The sequence below is a fragment of the Pongo abelii genome, chromosome 1 (genome assembly GCF_028885655.2).
Source record: "Pongo abelii isolate AG06213 chromosome 1, NHGRI_mPonAbe1-v2.0_pri, whole genome shotgun sequence".
Taxonomy (NCBI): domain Eukaryota; kingdom Metazoa; phylum Chordata; class Mammalia; order Primates; family Hominidae; genus Pongo; species Pongo abelii.
Window position 1 is genome coordinate 179,791,970 of NC_071985.2, and position 18,133 is coordinate 179,810,102.

The 18,133-nt window shown below is 45.1% G+C and overlaps 1 pseudogene; it reads left to right on the forward strand.

Annotated features, from left to right (window-relative positions):
- The first annotated feature begins 15,000 nt into the window (after positions 1-15,000).
- LOC103889166 (solute carrier family 25 member 3-like) lies at positions 15,001-17,312 on the forward strand (annotated as a pseudogene).
- The last annotated feature ends 821 nt before the right edge of the window (positions 17,313-18,133 follow it).

An 18,133-nucleotide genomic window follows, 5' to 3' on the forward strand; every position in this document is an offset into this window, starting at 1 on the left:
ACTAAATGGAATAAGAGAAGAAGAAAAACAGGTATAAAAGGTCTAAGAATTGGGAGGACCCAGGACATCTGATTAGAGAGTGCCTGAGGAGATTCAGCATAGTCCTGTCAGCAAAGATTATTTATTTACTTCAGGAGTTAAGGGTGGCAGTTTGGGGATAGCACCAGGAGATATCAGCTGTGATGGCTTGGAGAAACAGTGTAAACCGGCAGTGTAAACAAGAGCAGGGCATGTATGAGTAGTTGAGAACGGTGAATAGGAGTATGACTAGACAGAAGACAGTAGGGATGACAAGTTTTTTGGGTGCACAGTCTAAGTTGGTCTGGTGTCTGGAATGAGACTGGGGCCTAATAAAAAGGAGCGTCTATACAGGAGCTCAAATGGGCTGCACCCTGTAGCATTCTGAGGATAGGTCTGACTTCTGAGAAGGGAAAGTGGTAAAAGTATTGTCCAGTCCTTTGTAAGTTGGTGGCTGAGCTTGGTGAGGTGTGTTTTTAAAAGACCATTAGTCTGTTCTACTTTTCCTGAAGACTGAGGACCGTAAGGGATATAAAGGTTTCACTGAATACTAAGAGCCTGAAAAAATGCTTGGCTGATTTGACTAATAAAGGCCAGTCTGCTATCGGACTGTATAGAGGTAGGAAGGCCAAACTGAGGAATTATGTCTGACAGAAGGGAAGAAATAACTACGGTGGCCTTCTCAGACCCTGTAGGAAAGGCCTTTACTTATTCAGTGAAAGTGTCTACTTAGACTAAGAGGTATTTTAGTTTCCTGACTCGGGGCATGTTGAGTAAAGCTAATTTGCCAGTCCTGGGTGGGGGCAAATCCCTGAGCTTGATGTGTAGGGAAGGGAGGGGGCCTGAATAATCCCTGAGGAGTAGTAGAATAGCAGATGGAACACTGAGAAGTTATTTCCTTGAGGATAGATTTCCACGATGGAAAGGAAATGAGAGGTTCTAGGAGGCGGGCTAGTGACTTGTACTATAGCATAGCCTGCCTTTGCTGGTGTGTGGCGATTAGGTCTGGTGGAATTGCCGTCAATAAACTAAGTGTGATCAGGGTGAGAAACAGGGAAGAAGGAAATGTGGGGAAATGGAGTGAACGTCAGGTGGATCAGAGAGATGAAGGAGCCAGGGAGCAGAAAGTATATGCATCAGGTGTGAGGAAGAAAATAGATTTTGGAAATTATGAGAGCTGTAGAGAGTGAGTTGAGCATAGTTTGTGATTTTAAGGGCCTCTGAAAGTATTAGGGCGGCAGCAGCCACTGCATGGAGACATCATGGCCAGCCTAAAACAGTAAGGTCAAGTTGGTTGGACAAAAAGGCTACAGGACGCGATCCAGGTCCTTGTGTAAGAATTCCGACTGCACAGCCCTGCATTTTGGCTGTGTTTAATGAAAAGGGTTGGGATGAGTCAGGGAGAGCTCGGGTGGGGGCAGTCTCTAAAGCTGTCTTCAAGGAATGGAAAAAGGAGTGGGGAAAGGATTTAGGATCTATGGGGTCAGCTAGGTTTCTTTTTGTGAGTTGATATAATGGTTTTGTTAGGATGGCAAAACCAGATATCTAAAGTCAAAAGTATCTAACCATGCCTAGGATGTAGAAGGTGTTGGGGTTTGAGAGATCAGTCAGACACAATCGGCAGGGAGAGCACATGTGTTTTTATAAGAACTATGCCGAGACAGGTAACAGATGAGGAAGAAATTTGGGCTTGACTGAAGTAATGGGGGCTGTCTGTGAAAGCTTGCGGCAGTACAGCCTAGGTAATTTGCTGAGCCTGATGGGTGTCAGGGTCAGTCCAAGTGAAAGCGAAGAGAGGCTGGGATGAAGGGTGCAAAGGAATAGTAATGAAAGCGTGTTTGAGATCCAGAACAGAATAATGGGTTGTAGAGGGAGGTATTGAGGACAGGAGAGTATATGGGTTTGGCACCACAGGGTGGATGGCAAAACAATTTGGTTGATACGGTGCAGATCCTGAGCTAACCTGTAAGGCTTGTCTGGTTCTAGGACAGGTAAAATGGGGGAATTGTAAGGAGAGTTTATAGGCTTTAAAAGGCCATGCTGTAGCAGGCGAGTGATAACAGGCTTTAATCCTTTTAAAGCGTGCTGTGGGATGGGATATTGGCATTGAGCGGGGTAAGGGTGATTAGGTTTTAATGGGATGGTAATGGGCATGTGATCGGTTGCCAGGGAAGGAGTAGAGATGTCCCATACTCGTGGGTTAAGGTGGGGGGATACGAGAGGAAGACACGAAGGAGGCTTTGGGTTGGGGAGAAGGGCGGCAATGAGATGCAGCTGTAGTCCAGGAATAGTCAGGGAAGCAGATAATTTGGTTAAAATATCTCGGCCTAATAAGGGAGCTGGGCAGGTGGGGATAACTAAAAAAGAGTGCATAAAATAGTGTTGTCAAAGTTGGCACTAGAATTGGGGAGTTTTAAGAGGTTTAGAAGCCTGGCTGTCAATACCCACAACAGTTATGGAGGCAAGGGAAACAGGCCCTTGAAAAGAAGGTAATGTGGAGTGGGTAGCCTCTGTATTGACTAAGAAGGGGATGGACTTACCCTCCACTGTGAGAGTTACCTAGAGTGTCTGTGATGGTCCTGTAGGCTTCCGAGGCAATCAGGCAGTGTCAGTCTTCAGCTGCTAAGCCGAGAAGATCTGGGAAGGAGTCAGTCAGAGAGCCTTGGGCCAGAGTTCCAGGGGCTCTGGGAGTGGTTGCCAAGTGAGTTGAACAGTCCGATTTCCAGTGGGGTCCTGCACAGATGGGACGTGGCTTAGGAGGAATCCTGGGCTGTAGGCATTCCTTGGCCTGGTGGTCAGATTTCTGGCACTTGTAGCAAGCTCCTGGGAGAGGAGGTTCTGGAGGAATGCCTGGCTGCTGTGGTTTAGGCATTTGGAGGTTCTTGTGTGCTGGAGATGTGGCTGGGGTTTGTCTCACAGTGGAGGCAAGGAATTGCAACTTTTTTCTATTATTGTACACCTGGAAGGCAAGGTTAATTAAATCCTGTTGTGGGGTTTGAGGGCCGGAATTTAATTTTTGGAGTTTTATTTAATGTCGGGAGCAGATTGGGTAATAAAATGTATACTTTGACCTTTTAGGGTATAGGGCTGTAAAGCGTCTCAGGGTTGCTGCCGAACGAGCTATGAACTGGGCTGGGTTTTTCATATTTGAAGAAAGAGCCTAAATGCTCACTGATTTGGGAGAGGTCTGATAAAGAAAAAGGAGCATTAACCTTGACTATGCCTTTAGCTTCAGCCACCTTTTTAAGAGGAAATTGCTGGGCAGGTGGGGGAGGGCTAGTCGCGGAATGAAGCTGTAAGCCGGACCAGGTGTGAGGAGGAGAGGTGGTAGAAGGATTATAGGGTGGAGGAGCGGAAGCTGAGGAGGAATTGGGACTTAGCTCGGCTTGGCGACGAGCAGCCTGGGGAGGAGGGGAGAGGTCAGATGGGTCTGTAGAAAAGGAAGACTGGAAAGACTCAGCAACGCTTGGGGTTGGGACTGAGGGGACAGGCAGGAGGGAAAGAAGGAGGATTTTGGAGGAATCACATTGGGAACAGAGACTAGAGAGGGAACGAAGTGTGAAAAATGCCTGGACGTAAAGCACCTCAGACCATTTGCCCATTTTTCGACAAAAATTATTTAGGTATTGTAGGATGGAGAAATTGAAAGTACCATTTTGTGGCCATTTAGAGCCATTGCCAAGTTTGTATTGGGGCCAAGCAGTGTTGCAGAAGAAAATAAGGCATTTAGGTTTTAGATCAGGTGTGAGTTGAAGAGGTTTTAAGTTCTTAAGAACACAGGCTAAGGGAGAAGAAGGAGGAATGAAGGGTGGAAGGTTGCCTATAGTGAAGGAGGCAAGTTTAAAGAAGAGTAGAAACACGGAGGGAAGGGGTTCGGGGGTTCTTACCCTCCAGAAAAGTGGGAAAGAGGTCGGGGTGCAGAGATACGAGGTCAGGGCGTAGAAATAAGGGATCAGGGCACAGAGATATAAGAGGTTGGGGTGCAGAAATAAGGGATCAGGGTGCAGAGATACAAGGTTGGGGTACTTGCCTCTCCCCTAGAAAAGCGGGACTTGCCGCTAAGAGTGAAGGAGAAGGGGTTGGGGGTTTCTTGCCCCCCAAGAAAGGCAGAGAAGGGGTAGAGGCACAGAAGGGGTTGGGGTACTTGCCCCTCCCCCAGAAAAGCGGGACTTGCCACTAAGGGTGAAGGACCAAGGCAGGCATCCCTGCATGGTCTGACACCTCTGAAACGTGGGTGAATAATCAGAGAGGCATCCCTGCAATGATTAAACATCAAGGGAAGCCTGCCTTCCCAGTCCGTGACCGGCGCCGGAGTTTTGGGTCCACAGATAAAACGTGTCTCCTTTGTTTCTACCAGAAAATGAAAGGAACTGAAATTAAGAGAAGGGAGAGATTGAAGTGTGGCGCCAAGATTGAAAGGAGAAAGAGGTTGAGGGATAGTGAGAGAGGTTGGAGAAGAGAGTAAAAAGAGGCCACTTACTGGATTTAAAATTGGTGAGATGTTCCTTGGGCTGGTGGGTCTGAGGACCTGAGGTCATAGGTGGATCTTTTTCATGGAGCAAAGAACAGGAGGACATGGGATTGATCTCCCAAGGGAGGTCCCCCGATCCAAGTCACGGCACCAAATTTCATGCGTGTCCGTGTGAAGAGACCACCAAACAGGCTTTGTGTGAGCAATAAAACCTTTTAATCACCTGGGTGCAGGCCAGCTGAGTCCGAAAAGAGAGTCAGCGAAGGGAGATAAGCGTGGGGCCGTTTTATAGGATTTGGGTAGATAAAGGAAAATTACAGTCAAAGGGGGGTTGTTCTCTGGTGGGCAGAGTGGGGGTCACAAGGTGCTCAGTGGGGGAGCTTTTGAGCCAGGATGAGCCAGGAGAAGGAATTTCAAAAGACAGTGTCATCAGTTAAGGCAGGAACAGGCCATTTTCACTTCTTTTGTGGTGGAATGTCATCAGTTAAGGCAGGAACCGGCCATCTGGATGTGTACGTGCAGGTCACAGGGGATATGATGGCTTAGCTTGGGCTCAGAGGCCTGACACCTGCTTATTTTATGCCTTGACACATCCTGGGGCATTGTCAAAGAAGTTCACACCTCTGCCAGTTATGATTTCTTCAGTTCCTGTCCCAAATCATCAAAGTCAGTAGGAATTTAGTTAACCGAATCATCCACTTGAGTGGAGGAGAAAGAGCAGAGACTGGCATCACAGAAACATGAGTTCTGAGAGGATTGAATGGGGCCAGAAAATGGGGGTGAGTAGCAGAACTGACATTTGTGGAATGCTTATTAACGTACAGGGTACTGAGCCACATACTTTATGCACAACTTCTCACACATTCGTGCACGTTGTCTCTCCTATTGCAACCCTAAAAGATAAATGGTAGTTATAATGAACTCAAATTACAGGTTTACAAAAGAAAAATAAGCTCAGAAAGAGGATACATAACTTGTCTAAGTTCACACAGCTAGAAAAAAAATGGAACTTAAAATCTGTTTCAGCCCGAAGTTGTGACACTTTCTCTACTATATCATAGTGTCTGACTGTGATATTGTGATATAATAAGAAATATATATCTGGTCTTTGTCCTGGTTCCCGGCTCAGAGTCCCTAAAACCCTTGTAATTTCCTGGGTGATAGGGGTGATAGGAGCATCATTTGTTATATTTGCCCTTTATCCTCAGTTCCTGACAGGAGCTTCTAAGACCCTTGGAATCTCTGGAATGATAACAGTGTCTTTTTATATACTAATGATGTGATTGGTGCCTGGGGTCTCCTAGATACCTTCAGGATGGGGGCTGCTCACCAGGAAGACCAAGGCATGATTAGACAATTAGAACTTTCAGCTCCCACCCCCACCTCTGGGGAGGATGGAGTTAATCACCAATAGCCAATGATTTAACTATGCCCAAGTAATGAAACCTCCATGAAACATTTAAAGTACAGGGCTCTGAGAGCTTCCAGATTAGTGAACACATTGACATGCTGGGAGGCTAGCAGGCTCTGAGAGGGTATGGAAGCTCCGTGTCCCTTTTCCCCTTAGTCTGTCCTATGCCTCTCTTCCATTTGGCTGTTCCTGAGTTGTAGCTTTTATAATAAACCAGTTCATGTAAGTAAAGTGTTTTCCTGCGTTCTGTGAGCTATTCTAGCAAATTATTGAAAATGAGGAGGAGATTATGGGAATCTCCAATGTATTGCCAGTAGGTCAGAAATAGGGGAGGCTCTAGACTTGCAATTGGTGTCTGAAGTGGGGACAGTCTTGTGGGACTAAGCCCTTAACCTGTGGGGCTTGACATTAATTCCAAGTAGTTAGTGTCCAAATTGGATTGAATTGTTGGATACCCAGTTGGTGTCCAGAGAGTTGGAGAACTGACTGGTGGTGTGGAAAAAATCCACACTTGGTGTCAGAAGTGAGTAGGAACATTCACTGTACTGACAAGTCATAGTGTTTAATAAATATTCAATTCCCCTTCCCATGAAGTTCCTAAGGACTTAAATTTATTAATTTCACTGTCCTCCATATACTTCAAAAATTATAAAAAGATTAAGGATGAGCTTGCTGTTAAGAAAAAAAATGTATATAAAAAGAAAAACGTTAGACAAATTAAATTTAGCAGAGTTGAATTGGGTAAAGAACAATTTGCAAATCAGGCAGCCCCAGAACCAGAATAGGTTCAGAGACTCCACCACTGGTGCATGGTCGAAGAAGATTTATGGACAGAAAAAGGAAAGTGATGTACAGAAAAGAGTGACATACAGAAACAGCCAGATTGGTTACAGTTCAGTGTTGCATTATTTGAACATAGTTTGAACAGTTGGCTGACTTTGATTGGCTGAAACTCAGTGATTGGCACAAGGGTAGGTTGCAGTCTGTTTGCATATCCAGTTAGGTTACAGTTCACTATGTACGGAGAAACCTTTAGGCCAAACTTAAAATATGTAAGGAGGCAGTTTTAGGTGAAATCTAACAAAATAAAATAACATATCAAAAACACTATTCTCCAAACTTGTATGGTGAATATAGAGATTCACTATGGGGGAATGAAGTCATCTGATTAAGTTCACTCTGAGAAAATAATTCAGGCAACTACTCTGGTTCATTTCTACAGGTAAGAGAGTTGGCCACTATCCCCTGATTACTGGATAAAACACCCTTCCATGAAATGATACATAAACAAAGTAAGCAGTGTTCTTACAATCCTGTCAGAAGTATTTCCTATACAGTTTAAAAAAAAAATGGCAATTTACCAGTCCAGACTACATACAAATGAATGTCTGGCAAACACAAGGGAGGTGAATTAAGCAAAGAAAGTTTTCTGGCAGACATACTTTGTAACTGATTCTGTAAGATGACATGGATTGGTAGAGGAAAGTGGAGGGGCACACACAAAAACATGGACAATAGGAATAAGGACATCTTGCATGAATATATTATATATTTGTGTAACTGTAGTAGAGAAAGTATCAATGGGCCATGGGCCTAAGTATTTATGGCTGAAAATCAAATACCCTACATGCAAATTAAAATTTCATGAGAAGGAAGTGAGTCAAAATGATGTAGAGATCAAAGAATATCTCCCAGATACCTGAACAAATAGGGGTTCTGTTGCTAAAGAGTAGACAACAGTGTGTGCCACTCTGTATTCATGAAATGGGAAGAACATCTACCTTGTATGCTTGTTGTAGAATTACAGATGTTTATAGCAACTGGCAAAGAGTAGATACCAAATAAGTGTTTGCTATTGTTTTATCTAAGCGCTCTATGATTATGTTTTAGAGCTTTTGGAAATTCTGTTTGGGGACAATGTGGGATATTAGCTCTGCTTTGCTATACATTTAAAATGTGCCTGGCACATAATAGGCACTCAATAAAAATCTGTTGAATGGATGAATAAAGGAATACATTTTCACTCTTTTCTCTTTAACAAATAAAAGAAACACAAGTCTTTATTCGGCCTTCTGGAAAGGAAAGGTCTACTTAACTCATCAATTGAAGTTTGCAGAAAGAACACAGTAAAAGTATAATGATGATTTCAAGACAGAAATGTTGCCCAACATCATGTAACAACCAAGGAAATAATAATGGTAGTTGTGTGCTCTGTAATGGTGAAATCTTCTTATAGGCTACTTTCAGTTGTTACTGACTTTATGGCTGGGTTTTAGTAAAGTTATTTGCTATGGCTTGGATATTTGACCTCTACAAACCTCATGTTGAAATTTGATACCAAATGTTGGAGCTGGGGCCTAATGAGAGGCATTTGAGTTATAGGGGCGAGTGGCTCCTGAATGAGGGGGTACAGTCCTCACAGTAGCAAGCGAGTTCCATGAGTTCCTGAGAAAGCCTGTTGTTTAAGAGCCCAGCACCTCCCTCCCCTCTCTCTTGCCTTCCTCCCCATCTTCTCCCCATCTCCTCTTGCCTTCCACCGTGAATGGAAGCAGCTTGAGGCCCTCACTAGAAGCAGATGTTGGTGCCATGCTTCCTGTACAGCCTGCAGAACCATAAGCCAAATAAACCTCTTTTTTTGTAAATTACCTAGGTATTCCTTTATAACAACACTAATGAACTAAGACATTATTGAACTAAGAATTGTCTAAGAAAAGTTTTGTCCTGACAATTTCTTGATTGTTTTCTTTAACTTGTACAAATTCATTGTTTTAAACAATAGTTTAAGGCCAAGTGTAGTGGCTCATTCCTATAATCCCAGCACTTTGGGAGGCCAAGGAGGGCAGATCACTTGAGTCCAGGAGTTTGAGACCAGCCTGGGCAACACAGTGAGACCCTTGTCTCTATAAACAATTTTTAAAAATTAGCTGGGCATGGTGGCACGTGCATGTAGTCCCAGCTACTTGGGAGGCTGCAGTGGGAGGATTGCTCAAGCCTCAGGAGGTTGAGGCTGCAGTGAGCCATGATCGTGTCACTGCACGCCAGCCGGGGTGACAGAGTAGACCCTGTCTCAAAAATATATATATATATATTTTAGTGGTACAGTGTAGGGTCCAGCCCTACAGGGCCTATGGGTTTTTCTTTTCGTGTGCGGAGATGAGAGATCATAGAAATAAAGACACAAGACAGAGATAGAAGAAAAGACAGCTGGGCCCAGGGGACCACTACCACCAAGGCACGGAGACTGGTAGTGGCCCCGAATGCCTGACCATGCTGTTAGTTATTGTATACAAGGCAAGAGGGCAGGGTAAGGAGTGTGTGTCATCTCCAATGATCGGTAAGGTCATGCAAGTCATGTGTGCACTGGACGGGGTCCTTCCCTATTTGGTAGCCAAGGTGGAGAGAGAGAGAGGATAGCTTACATTATTATTTCTTCTACGTATTTCTCAGAGAGATCAAAGACTTTAATACTGTCACTATTTCTGCTACTGCTATCTAGAAGGTGGAGCCAAGTGTATAGGGTGGAACATGAAGGCGGACCAGGAGCATGACCACTGAAGCACAGCATCACAGGGAGACATTTAGGCCTCCGGATGCCTGCGGGCGGGCCTGACTGATGTCAGGCCTTCCACAAGAGGTGGTGGAGCAGTCTTCTCTAACTCCCCCGGGGAAAGGGAGACTCCCTTCCCAGGCACTGGCGCTACCGCTAGACCAAGGTCTGCTAAGTAATGGGCGCCTTCCCAGGCACTGGTGTTACCACTAGACCAAGGAGCCCTCTAGTAGCCCCGTCTGAGTGTAACAGAGGGCTCACACTCTTTTCCTCTGGTCACTTCTCACCGTGTCCCTTCAGCTCCTATCTCTGTATGGCCTGTTTTTTTCTAGGTTATAATTGTAGAACAAAGATTATTATAATATTGGAATAAATAGTAATGCTCCAAACTAATGATTAATAATATTCATATATAACCATATCTATAATCTATTTCTAGTATAACTATTCTTATTGTATATATTTTCTTAATTACACTGGAACAGCTTGTGCCTTCGGTCTCTTGCCTCGGCACCTGGGTGGCTTGCCGCCCACAGTACAGAACAGGTATCCCATAGAAATGAGATCAATTTGATATAACCTCTGCTTTCATAAAGTGAACAGTGTTATATGTTAGGAAAACATCCAAGTTGTACCTTTAGGAAACGGAGGCCTAAGTGTTCAGTAAATGTAGCTGCTGTTATTATTACTTTAGCCCTCTTTACTCCTTATTTTCTCTAAACTCTATTTCTGAAGAGTCCAGCATTTCCCAAAATATGCTCCATGAAAGACTACGTCTATGAATAGTTATGTCTATGAATGGAAATGTGAATAGGTATGATATAAAAAAAGGGTTCTTGGCCGGGCGCAGTGGCTCATGACTATAATCCCAGCACTTTGGGAGGCCGAGGCATGAGGATTGCCTGAGCTCAGGAGTTCCCAACCAGCCTGGGCAACATGGTGAAACCCCATCTATACTAAAATACAGAAAATTACCCGGGCATGGTGGCGTGCGCCTGTAGTCCCAGCTACTCAGAAGGCTGAGGCAGAAGAATTGCTTGAACCCGGAAGGCAGAGGTTGCAGTGAGCCAAGATTGCACCTCTGCACTCTGGCCTGAGTGACAGAGTGAGACTCCGTCTCAAAGAAAAAAAAAAGGTGGGGGTGGGGGTAGTGCTTCTGGCCGGGCGCGGTGGCTCACGCCTGTAATTCCAGCACTTTGGGAGGCCAAGGCGGGTGGATCACCTGAGGTCAGGAGTTCGAGACCAGCCTGGCCAACATGGTGAAACCCTGTCTCTACTAAAAATACAAAAATTAGCCAGGCACGGTGGCACACACCTGTAGTCCCAGCTACTCAGGAGGCTGAGGCAGGAGAATGGCTTGAACCTGGGAGGTGGAGGTCACAGTGAGCTGAGATCAAGCCACTGCACTCCAGCCTGGGCGACAGAGTGATACTCCATCTCAAAAAATAAAAAATGAATAAATAAAATAAAAATGAAAAAGGGGTTCTGAAATCCAGGAAAATTAGGAAACTCTAAATTAACAAAGCCAGAGTTTTTTTTAACTAAACAACTTCTCACTCTTCAATGTGTTTATGTGTCCTGTGAATCTCCAAGAGCAAGCTCTGACACAGCGTTTCTGAACCTTTTGTTCATTATAGGCCATCCCTCCTCCAGGGATTTAGACATTTTTACTAATCATCCTTTTCCCTCCTTCCCACTCTCCCCCAGAATTAAATACTAAGGAATAAGATTTTACTGGGTGGGCCACAAACCATTGTACTAAGATTCTTTGCCCCCTAAGAACCATTTCACCCCCTTGGGGATGATATCACCTCAGTTGAGAAGCATGCCCTAGTGTGAAATGCTTCTTGTATTAGTCTGCTCTCACATTGCTATAAAGAAATACCTGAGGCTGGGCACAGTGGTTCACACCTATAATCCCAGTGCTTTGGGAGGCCAAGGCAGGTGGATCACTTGAGGTCAGGAGTTTGAGACCAGCCTGGCCAACATGGTGAAACCCCGTTTCTACTAAAAATACAAAAATTAGCTGAGTGTCGTGGCGGGCGCCTGTAATCCAAGCTACTCAGGAAGCTGAGGCAGGAGAATCACTTGAACCCGGGACGTGGAGATTGCAGTGAGCCAAGATGACTCTATTGCACTCCAGCTTGGGCGACATGAGTGAGACTTTGTCAAAAAAAAAAAAAAGAAAAGAAATATCACTAGGTAATTTATAAAGAAAAGAAGTTTAATTGGCTCACAGTTCCACAGGCTGTACAGGAAGCATAGCAGCATCTGCTTCTGCAGAGGCCTCAGGAAACTTACAGTTATGGTGAAAGGCAAAGGGGACGCAGGAATATCTTACGTGGCCAGAGCAGGAGGAAGAAGAGAGAGTGGGGAAGTGCTACACTCTTAAACAATTAGATCTCACGATAACTCACTCACTATCACGAGACCAGCACCGAGGGGATGGTGCTAACTCATTCATGAGAACTCCGCCCCCATGATTCAGTCACCTCCCACCAGGCCTCCAACACTGGGATTACAACACAACATGAGATTTGGTGGGGACACAGATCCAAAGCATATCACTTCTCAAACTCATTTGACTGCAGACCTTTTTCAAGTGGACCAGTATTCCCAGGAACATACTGTGGGAAGCCCTAATTTAGTTAGTATGGGATATTTTAACGCTTCATTGTTCTCTTCTGACTCAAGAACGGAGACTTCTCTTTAATACTTAAATTCCTGGCAGAAGACTATTACAAGGAGAGGAGTTTTAAAAAAGGATTGTTGATTGAGAAAACCTGTATCTGCCTCTGTTCTCCCCTCTAGCCATCATCCCTAGTTTGGGGTGAGAATTTTATACCAGTCAACTTTTTAAAAAAATTATGGTATACATAAAGTGTATAATGTACTCTAATCTTAAGTGTACAGCTTGATAAATTTTCACAGGTGAATACTGAAGGAAACCAGAATCTGTCACATCAAAATATGCCTCTTTGATTTAATTTTTTTTTTTTTTTTTTTAGCTAAAGGCAGATGTAGGGAGTTCTCTGTCTTCTTTCTGTCTGACTAAAAGCAGGACAGAGAATTACAAAGACAAAAGGTCTTTCTATCCACCCACCCTGCTTTCCTGCCTAAAGACGGGATATAAATTCTTCTTTACAAACTTTATCAGCTTAGAGACAGTGCCAGAGGAATCTGAGCAGACTTTACTCCATTAGTTTCCCCATAAATTTACCTTCCTACATTTTCCCACCTCGAGGAGCCTGGGACTGCTTTTGTCTTGTTACGTTTCTAAAATGTATTGTATCATGCTATGTTAGACATGCTATATAAGCCAGACTCTTAAGCTACTGCTTAGAGTTACTTTTCTCCCACATTATGTGCACTGCATGTATTAATAAACTTGCTTGTTTTTCTCTTGTTAATCTGTCTTTTGTTGCAGGAGTCTGTCCCAACTGTGAACTTACGAGGGTTGAGGGAATATTATTTTTTATTCTCTTTAATACACCCAGTTCAGGATATAAGCACTAAATTATTGATCAGAAAATCTGGTCAATATGGATCATTACAGCTTGGGCCCGGTACCTGCTGCCATGCGCCTGGGAGGGATGCTGAGCTGTGGGCTGACACACATGTCCATCATGCCCCTGGACCTGGTCAAGTGCCACATGCGGGTGGATCAGAAAACATTAAAAAAAATTCTTGACTTCCCATACTGTGGTGTGTAGTTTTCAAACTTTAGTGAAGTTTAGTGAAGAATCCATCTAGGAGTGTATTAAAATCACTTATTTCTACTCAGAGAGATTCTCATTCAGACAGTCTAGAGTGTGAGCTGAGATTTTTAATAAAGCACTCCAGGTGATTCTGATGCAGGTGGTCTGTGGATCACACTTGTGAGAAAGACAGGCCTGCCCTACAGGATAAAAGTCAAAGTCCTGAGCAAGACATTAAGGCCTTCCCTAATTTGACCCAATTTTATTTTTCCAGACTCAATCCTTGCTGATTTCCATCATACTGAATTAATCCCCTCTGCTCAGTAGGTTTGTTTCCTTTCACCTGAAATTGCCTTTCTAGTCTTTTTTACGTGGCAAACTCCTACTTATCTTTCAAGACGCAGCTACACTGTCACTTCCTCAGGGAAATCTTCTGAACCTCATCAGGCAAGATTAGTTGCTCCTTCATTGTTCATCTAGAACTTTATTCAAATTCTGTTATAGGCTGGGCATGGTGGCTCATGCCTGTAATCCCAACACTTTGGGAGGCCGCGGCAGGCGGATCGCTTGAGGTCAGGAGTTCGAGACCAGCCTGAACAACATGGTGAAATCCCCATCTCTACTAAAAGTACAGGAGGCAGAGGTTGCAGTGAGCCGAGATCGCGCCACTGCACTCCAGCCTGGGTGACAGAGTGAGATTCTGTCTCAAAAAACAAATAGATTCTGTTATAATACTTATGAAAATACTGATTTTTTCTTTTAAAAAGAATCTTATTTAGAAGTTAGCAGGAGTATGTCTGGTTCTTTGCTGAACCCCTAGCCCTGCACAGGGCCCAGCACAAAGTGGGTAAATGAATGGATGATGTATGCTACTGATTTATACCTGGAATCACTTAGTTCTCATTTTTCAGGCCAATGAAACTGTAAGCTTCCCAAAAGAAGAGGGCTTTTGACTCACTTTTGTATTCTCCAAAATCAGTAGTCAATGAAAAGAAAGTACCTGATAAGTGAAAATAATCAGCACCCCCCCAAATTCAATGAGTGTCCCCATACTTCCTAGGCTCCCACTACAACCGTTTGTTGGGGGACAGGAGTGGTGTGTGAGCTAGGGGAAACTGTCACCCACCTACCAGGTGAGAAGGTTATGTAAGGCCGGAAGCCACTGGCTTTCTCTGCCCATTCGCACCGTGGAACGCCACTGCCATGGAGATGACCATTCCCCTAAACCGGCGTAGTTGGGTGAGGACTCCAGAAAGGCCTCTCAGGAAGGCAACAGTGCATGGCGACTCTTTACCCCTTCGCCCACCTCCTGATCTACGTACTCGCCTATTCCTGCGTTTACTCGTGTTTGTACTTGTTGGTTTATTTTCTTCGCATTTTTGTAGAGGATTAGGCAGCCAAGCTGGACCAAAGTCACCAGGGTGGTGAAGGCCTGGCCCACCGCCGAAGGTGAGCTCTGAGACCACTGACTGGCCCAGGCGCAGCGGGGCGGGGTTCCTGCAGCTACTAGGAGCCCATTGACGTGAAGGGGCGAAGGGGCGATGGGGCGATGGGGCGATGGGGCGATGGGGCGAAGGGGCGAAGGGGAGATGGGGCGCAGGGGCGAAGGGGCGGGGCGAGCTGGAGGAGAAGGGGCGGGGCGACACCGCCTACTTAAACCGTCCTTCACACCGCGGACTGCGCAGGCACAGGCTGAAGCGCTGTGGTCCTGCAGGGATCCCCTCGCCTGGACCGTTGGGTGGGCGGGCTCGCGAGGGAGGTTCACGACGCCCTGCCCCGCCCCGCGGCCCCTGAGGGAGTGCGTCTGGAGGGGCGGAGGGCAGGGTGGGCCTGCACCCAGCGTGGCCATGGATGATCCCCTCGCGGCCGCCGAGCGCTGCAGGCGAGAAGCGTGGGCCAAGGCGGCGGCAGGCCCTGGGTGGCGGCTGTGGAGGAGGCCAGCGTGGAGTACGGCTCGGCCCGGTACCTGCTGCTGTGCTGCCTGGGCGGGATGCTGAGCTGCGGCTGACACACACGGCCATCGTGTCCCTGGACCTGGTCAAGTGCCGCATGCAGGTGGACCCCGGCTGGTACAAGAGCGTCCTCAGCGGCTTCGGCGTGACGGTGCGCTAGCGGCTGCGCCCAGACTTTCTTCGGCTACTCCCTGCAGGGCTTCAAGTTCGGCCTTTACGAGGTCTTCAAGATCCGCTACGCGGAGCTCCTGGGCCCAGAGAAGCCCTACGGGTGGAGAACCGGCCTGTACCTTTTCGCCTGGGCCAGCGCCGAGTTCTTCGCCGACATCTCCCTGGCGCCCATGGAGGCTGTCAAGGTCCGCGTGCAGACGCGACCGGGCTACGCCAGCACCCTGCGAGCCGCGGCGCCCAAGATGTAGGGCGAGGAGGGCCTGTGGGCCATCTGCAAGGGCGTGGCGCCGCTGTGGCTAAGGCAGATCCCCTACACCATGATGAAGTTCGCCTGCTTCCAGTGCACGGTGGAGGAGCTCTACAGGTACGCCGTGCCCAAGCCCCAGAGCCAGTGCACCAAGGCCAAGCAGCTGGGCATCACCTCCGTGGCCAGCTACATCGCTGGCGTCTTCTGCGCTGTCGTGTCCCACCCCGCCGACTCCGTGGTGTCTGTGCTGAACAAGGAGAAGGGCAGCACGGCCCTGGGCGTCCTCCGGAGACTGGGGTTCGCGGGCGTGTGGAAGGGCCTCGTTGCGCGCATCGGGCTCTTTGCGCACATCCTCACGATCGGCACCTTCACGGCCCTGCAGTGGTTCATCTATGACCTGGTCAAGGTGTATCTCAAGCTGCCTCGCCCTCCCGTGGCTCAAGCACCTGAACCCCTGAAGAAGAAAAAGTAGGCGTGGAGTTCTGAACCGCTCTAGCCACAGTGTGTCCACATTTCCATCAAGTGGGGAATCGCGTGCAAACAATGCTATTGTGTAAGATGTTAACATTTTGGGTAGAGGTTACTTAATAGGCAGTCTGAGTTCTCTTTAAATGACTGCTTCTTTTTGGCAACTCGAGGATTGCGAACATTTCGTTTGGGGGTTTGAACCATTATCTTTGGGGAGTTGGCGTGGTTGCTTTAACTCAATAGCTTTTCAGCAATTAAAAGGAAAAAATTCTTAACAGGAAGTAATGTTAGGTAGCTTAGGGTCTCTAGGTATTATCTCCTTTGATTCGCCTTTTCTGTAGAGATTACCAAAGCATAACTACTGAACAGCCTGCAAATGAGGTTTTAAGGTCAGCACAACTATATGACTGGGGAACAAAGTGAGATTCTGGTACATGGTGCTCATCTCAATAGAAATCGGGCACCTATTGAATAGATGAAGGACTCATCGCATATTTCCTGTTCATGTCCATTACAGGTAAAAATTATTAAAAGTTAAATTGTGACTTATACTGCCTGGTAGCTTGGAATGTATTCATTGTTTTCAAAGAGACATGAGAAGATCTGCATTTTCTCCTTTTGCTTTGTCCCTTCTCTTCCTGATGTTGCTGATTAGAACATAGCTCTCTCTAGGAAGTGCTGCAATTGGATCAATGTGGAAAGCCAGAAAGAGATGAAGGGCAGGCTCTGGGAATAAATATGTAAAGAAAAGCCTCTGTTCTCCAAAGATTTCTTTTGTATAACTCAGCTTTCAACAGCCATACATCCAAAGAAGACCATACCACCCTGACATTAAAAAAAAAAAGGAAAAAACCCCAAATCCTGCAAATTCCATCTACTGTCTGTTGAATATTACAGAATGGTTTTGGTGACTTTGGAGGGAAAATCTCACTTTAAGTGTAATAAATACTCTTCACTTAATTTGGTAGATGTTTCAGTGATCTTTACAATGGTTGAGATTCATAAAATTTATTGAAATTATAAAGCGTATTTTTTGTTCTCTGTAGCCTTCACATTTCTGATTGGGGATATTTTACAATCAGTGAAATTCTGTGAATTAGAGATGTTTGTAAAATATGAATAAGAAACAAACTTCAATAAGGCATTTGATATAACTTACCAAAGTGTAAAATGATTGCCTTAAAAACTTGTATTAAATTACACTACAAACTTAGAATATGTTAATGTTTAAACTTTGTAATAGTAAACTGTTCAGCGGTTAACAGAAGTTTAAGTGTCTAGATTTAAGTATGTCAGAACTGTCTTGAATAATAAAGAGATGAAGCAAAAAGTCGACTTTTGAATGAGATGGAATGAAATTTATTAATATTTAATGCTTCTATTTAGCATATTATTGGGAAGGATATTAGCTATTGTTAAGACACTTCAGTTAAATACATTTCTGTCTATTGTCTTGTAAAATGTAGGAAGTTTATTTGGTAAACAATTTTTAAGTAAAGTACTTTTAGTAATATAATTTTGGAAATTGCTGCAAAATCTATGGATTTCAAGATAGTAAGAGACCACTTGTTCTGGTTTGTGGTATTTCATGATTGCTCTGTTGATAACACCAGATAATTTTTGCAATATATATGGTGTATGTTTAGAGAAGTATAATCTAAGGAGAACCAGATGGCATGATTCTGGCAGTTATGAATGTGGTCAAGAAGATGGGTTTATTGGTCAGGGAGGTAGCTCACACCTGTAAGCCCAACAGCTTAGGAGATCAAGGAGGGAGAATTGCTTGAGGCCAGGAGTTCAAGACCAACCTGGGCAACATTGTGAGAATCCCTAGCTACTTGGGAGACTGAGGTGGAAAGATCACTTGAAATCAGGAGTTTGAGATTACAGGAGTTTGAGGCTAGGATCGTGCCACTGCACTCCAGCCTGGGTGAAGAGCAAAATAATTTACTTAGTTCGGGTCAGCAGTTTTCATATTCAGTTCCTGTACATTCTATTCCCCACTCCCCTCCTTTTTTTGGTGGCTTACAAATGTCTGTTTGAATAAATAGGGGAGGGACAGCTGATAATAGAGAATAAAGAATACAGATAATTTAAGTAAAGATAACAAGAATTCATAATCATTAAGGTTTTTCCTAGCTATTATTTAT